Source organism: Perca flavescens, chromosome 9, assembly GCF_004354835.1.
Source record: "Perca flavescens isolate YP-PL-M2 chromosome 9, PFLA_1.0, whole genome shotgun sequence".
Classification (NCBI taxonomy): Eukaryota; Metazoa; Chordata; class Actinopteri; order Perciformes; family Percidae; genus Perca; species Perca flavescens.
Genome location: NC_041339.1, coordinates 37,086,379 through 37,092,816, shown reverse-complemented (window position 1 = coordinate 37,092,816; position 6,438 = coordinate 37,086,379).

Below are 6,438 nucleotides of genomic sequence, written 5' to 3'. Positions count from 1 at the left end.
TCCTCTTTATACTGACTTTTATTTTTCTACCAAACATTATTCGTGCTGGTTAAGGGGGGTACATGGGTCAGTCTAACTCTTATCAGTTCAATGTTCTAAGCACAAATGGACATTTGGAAAAACAGAAAAATGGGTTAAAATGTCAAATTTTTCACTTTTTTTCCCGCCTCGACAAAATAAAAAGTCGGATCTTTAAACAGTTTTTCCAATTTTCTGTTTTTAATTCAGAGGATGAGAAATTTAGAAAATTACAAAATTGCATCTGAGCTCCAATTCTTCATAATACCGCAATTTGTCCCTTCAGAAGAACGTGATTATGCGATCGCATAATTCGACGCATAATCAGCCAAAGTGAGCATTTTTTCAAATACACTGCATAAATTGCCGATTTCTGCGCAAAACATGCGGGGCTTGCATGATTTAATAACCCCCCGCATTTTCGTTGCAAAGAAGTCCCATAATATATCTTAGCAGAAAGTTGAAAAATGTTGCGTTTACTTCACACAAGAGCAGCAGTTTTCCCCTGTTGCCATGGCAATGTTATGAAGTGATGTAATTACGTGACGTGAACATCATCGAAAAGCAGGTTGTTTTTGCAAGTTTCCGCAATTTCAGGGCATAAAATTGCATAACTATCATATATAGCATATTTCATCGAATTCTTTTGGAAAACTTCAATCACAAAAAAACTATTTTTCTGGAAGGACTGTGCCATGGTATTCTCTTCTTCTCCTTTGCAGAATATGCAGGTCATTAACTGCATATGGACCAAAAAACAAAAAACTGACTTTGGGGTCAGAGGTTTTTGCAACTGATGGTTTCGACTGGGTGGCGGGGCATAGCTAGGGGGAACATATACAAATACAGTATATGGTTATATAGAGTTCATGGTTATATAGAGTTCATGGTTGTATACAGTCTATGGTTATATACAGTCTATGGGCGGAACGAGGGAGAGAATACCATGGCAGTATTTAATAATTGGAGCTCAGACGCAATTTTGTAATTTTCAAAATTTTTGATCCTTTGAATAAAAAACTGAAAATTGGAAAAACTGTTTAAAGATCCGATTTTTTAACTTTTCAAGGTGGAAAAAAATGAAAATTGGATATTTGAACCCATTTTTCTGTTTGGGCTTATAGAAAATTGAACTGATACGCGTTACACTGACCTACATGGCTTAAAAACACTGTTCAAAGGGGGAACAGTATTGAAAAACCACTGTAATAAGAGATGTACATACATTTGGGGTCAGAAAGAAACTCTGCTGAATGTGAAACAAATGGAGCGTAAAATGATGCGTTCACTGTGAATTTATAGTTGGATATTTTAGCTTTTTTTGTGTCCGAGGCTCCAGGACTCACATGTTGGAGGTCTGAACTGCTACCTCATGAAAAAAACATTTTTTTGGTTTGTTATAAATGTAAATAATTCAAAAATAAAGTCAGTTTTGTCATCGACATTATATAGACTCTGGTCTTCTTCAGTTGTTCCCCAACAGCTTCATGTTGCTCTGCTTCCCCCTAGAGGCTGCAGCGTGAATTACACCACACAAAAACAACACCACCTCACAGATACTCATGATGCATGCAGCTTTAACCCTTTGTCTGTGTTGTCCTCCGGGGTCAAAATTAACACTCTTTTAGACCCCTTTTTTACGTTTTTTGTCACTTTTTTCAATGTTTTTGTCACTTTTTACCATTAACACCAGTATTTTCACCACTGGACCTATTTATTTACACTAGTTTTACACTTATATTTTGGAATTCATGGTCAATAAACCTCATATGAAATTTTCTAATTTTTGTGTAAGAAAAAAGCAGAAATGATTTGGACTAATGGTTCAGATCAGAGGAACGGAGGTAATGGATAATCACAGATATGTCAAAGTTTAGTCAGGATAATGTTATGAAAATGAATACAGCACCCACAATTCAATGAAAGTAGAGATCTGATCCTTAATTTCCTTTGTGAAGATTATCTTATGGAACCATCTGTGTTATTTTGGGGCAATTTGGTTGAAAGAAACCCAAATTTATGATATAAAAACTTTGAAAATGGGTCAAATTTGACCCAAAGACAACAGGAGGGATAATTTAACTCCATTTAAAGCACCGACTGACTTGGTGCAAACCAGGACCATGCACTTTTCTTTTTAAATTAGCCCTCCTGATGTCCTCGGGGTCAAATCTGACCCATTTTCAAAAAGTTTCTATATCAGAAATTGTGGGTTTCTTTCAATCAAATTGTCAAAAATAAATAACATGGATGGGTCCCTACAACGCTCTTCACAAATAAAATAAATGTTTTTTTTTTCACTTTTATAGCATTTTAAGAAAAAGCGCTGAAAAAAATCAGCAAAAATATAAAAAAAGTGACTAAAACGTCAAAACATTTCCAAAACATCAGAAAAAGTGACAAAAGTGTCAAAAAAGACGACCAAAACATCAAAAAAAGTCAAACCTTTTACACAAAAAAAAAGCAATGTTGCGTGGCCGGGTTGGATCGGTGGTGTAAGCGGGTGCGCATGCATGTAACTTTCGGCGCAGAGGTTCTGGGGTTCGGGTCCGACCTGTGGCGGTTTCCTGCATGTCTTCCCCCCCTCAATTCAATTTCAATTCAATTAAATTTTATTTATAGTATCAATTCATAACAACATTTGCGGGGCGAATGATCGAATTTTCATTGCAAAAAAAGTCCCATAATATACAGTACAGGCGTGGCTATACGATGTCCTTTTTGTACTTAATCAAGGATAATCAAGGATTTTTGCCCCGCAACAATCACAAAAAAAAATATTTCTGGAAGGACTGATAATCAAGACGCATACTCGCTTTTTAGCCTGTTTATCAACAACGTTTTGGCCTCCATTGACTTACATTACCTTGTGATTGTGTGTGAATTGATGCCGTAGCGAGTAGTATGAAAGGGAGAAAATCTACGTAAGGAGGTTGGTCGGGGGGGAGGATGGGTCAAACAACACAGGACTTTCACCCAGGAGACCGGGGATTGGGTCCCGCGTGTCACGTTTCCTAAACCAAACCGTAGCCTCACGATAACACGCAACGTGGCTTTAGAAAGTGGCGTGTACGTTTACGCTGTGATGTTGCAAACTGCCATCCGCTGTATACAGCGTGAACATACACGCTGATAGCTCAAAATGCCTCCAGATAACACGCCACTTGGCTTTAGGAAAGTGGGCGTGTATGTTTCTGAAGTCTTGATGTCATGTTGTCTTTTTCCTAAACTTAACTGTCGTCCCTGCAGCTGCATCCCGTCCACTAGTGGTGTGAGATACGATACCGAGGAAGGAGCACGAGTTTCCTGGGTGAAAGTATTACAATTATATTATTAGAGTAACTTCTGGCCATAGCTGTATCCCTTCTATCCATAAACCCAGTAAGTTATAACAGCAAAACATGGCAATGATAATAAATGTCCCGTGTCACGTTTCCTAAACCCAACCGTTGCTTTCTTACCCTAAACCCAACCTGTACGCTGTAAACGGTGCTCAAAATGCATACAGATAACACACCACTTGGCTTTAGAAAGTGGCGTGTATGTTTATGTGATAACATGCGACTTGTAGAAAATGGCGTGTATGTTTACATCCGCTGTACACAGCGTAGACATACACGCGGATAGCTCAAAATACGTACAGACAACACGCCACTTAGGCTTAAGACAGTGGGCGTGTATGTTTACGTGAAGTCATGATGTCATGTTATGTGTCATGTGTTCAATAATGCACGGTACTCTATCACTGAGCGGAGAGAATTAAGCATTAATACATTTATTTTTAGATATACAAATGAAACAGAAATTACACAAAATCCAAAAACACTTTCATGATCCATATAAAAACAACAATACATGAAGTTCATGATGCAGTTTGATGAAATTGGTAATAGTTGAAAATATTGAAGTCTGTCGGTGTGCGTTGGCAGATGAACATTGAGGTTTATGGATTAAAACAACAGAATGTCAACAGTCAAGTTAAGGCAGATCTACGTTTTTATGTTTACTGAAACAACACGACTACTTAAACACCAAGAGAGAAGTTCAAGGAGCACTTCAACAAATAAAATTAGTTACACTTAAAGTGTAACTTCAATATTTTTTAACCTGGACCCTATGTTCCCATGTTTCTGTGTCTCAGTGTCTGATGGGAACAACAATCTTTGAAACTGGTCCAGTATTAAGCAAGAACCAGGTTGTAATGTAACACTACAGCACAAATGTTTAGCATCAGTCATCATCCGCTAAAAATTCTGTTGTTACCGCTGACGGACTCAGACTCAATACTGGGGTGGCTGTGGCTCAGTGGTAGAGAGGTTGCCTGCCAATCGGAAGGTTGGTGGTTCGATCCTTGGCCCTGCAGTCCTATGTCGAAGTGTCCTTGGGCAAGACACTGAACCCCGAGTTGCCCCCGCATCGGAGTGTAAATGTGTGTGAATGATTATCTGATGAGCAGGTGGCACCTTGTACGGCAGCCTCGGCCACAGTGTATGAATGTGTGTGAATGGTGAATGGTTCCTGTACCATGTTAAAGTGCTTTGAGTAGTCGTTGAGACTAGAAAAGCACTATATAAGAATATTATTATTATTATAGAATATTATTCTAAGTGTCTGACAATATTATGGGATGGATCCCTACAGAGATAGACCTTCTAGTTAAAGAGTAAGATCCTTTTAGTTTAACATGAAACAGCCCCGAAATCACCATCACCAAACTCCACCAGACTCCATGTAAATAATCAGGACTTTTAGTGTGTATAGAGCCAGCATATCTCCACCAGACTCCATGTAAATAATCAGGACTTTTAGCATGTATAGAGCCAGCATATCTCCACAAGACTCCATGTAAATAATCAGGACTTTTAGCATGTATAGAGCCAGCATATCTCCACCAGACTCCATGTAAATAATCAGGACTTTTAGCATGTATAGAGCCAGCATATCTCCACCAGACTCCATGTAAATAATCAGGACTTTTAGTGTGTATAGAGCCAGCATATCTCCACCAGACTCCATGTAAATAATCAGGACTTTTAGCATGTATAGAGCCAGCATATCTCCAGAATAATAATCTGAGCCTGTCAGCAGCAACAACAGAATTTTTAGTGGACGCTGACTGACTGTGTTACAGACTATTCCTTAAATTTTGTTCACATTAGTCACGTAGACACCAATGTATGGGAAAACAGGGTCCAGGTTGAAAAATACCAAAATTACACTTCAACTACAAATCATGTAAAGTTAACATAATACTTTAATTCATCATGACCTTCCTAACCAGCAAACTGATTTCTTACCTTCCATAATCCAACTAATTTCAGTTTTTAAGTGCTGGAAAATTCAACCTGCTGCAGATAAAAATCTATGACTATTTGGTTACCTCAAGTTTATTTTGTCAAATTTACATAATCAGTAATGACTCCTAATCTCAGATGTCAGTAAACAATCTGTAAACCTGATGTACTTAAGTATTAAAGTAGTAACTGAACCCAAACTAGCACCTGTTAGCTGCAAATGACTTTGGTAGGATTCCCATAATCCCACTTTGTTTTGACTTTGCAACAATAAAGTCAAAACCGCATCTTGACTTCAAGTGAAGCCATAGAGAACGCATGCCAGCATGCTTTCAAATACAAACAAAAGAGCGAAGGACGAGGAGGTCGAGAAAGATTAAGAGCACTTGGAATTCATTCAGCTGTCGGATTAGACGGATCACTCTTTAACCAGTCTAAGTACACAGTTCAGTGAAAGGTTTGCTGAAGTGGTATCACCTGATACAGATAACAGCACAAAGATGGGGAGGATCCCAGAGTTGGTCCTTTTCGAAGATCTTAGAGTTTGTCCTTTTGGAAGATCCCAGAGTTTGTTCTTTTGGAAGATGATCTCAGAGTTTGTCCTTTTGGAAGATTTCAGAGTTTGTCCCTTTGGAAGATCCTAGAGTTCGTCCCTTATAAAGATCCCATTGTTTGTCCTTTTAGAAGATTTCAGAGTGTGTCCTTTTGGAAGATCCTAAAGTTTGTCCTTTTGGAAGATCCTAGAGTTTGTCCCTTTGGAAGATCCCAGAGTTTGTCCTTTTGGAAGATCCCATAGTTTGTCCCTTATTAAGATCCCATAGTTTGTCCTTTTGGAAGATCCTGAAGTCTGTCCTTTTGGAAGATCCTAGAGTTTGTCCCTTTGGAAGATTACATAGTTGGTCCTTTTGGAAGATCCTAGAGTTGGTTCTTTTGGAAGATCCTAGAGTTGGTCATTTTGGAAGATTCCAGAGTTGGTCCTTTTGGAAGATCCCAGAGTTTGTCCCTTTGGAAGATCCCAAAGTTTGTCCTTTTGGAAGATCCTAGAGTTGGTCCTTTTGGAAGATCCCATAGTTGGTCCCTTTGGAAGATCCCAAAGTTTGTCCTTTTGGAAGATCCTAGAGTTGGT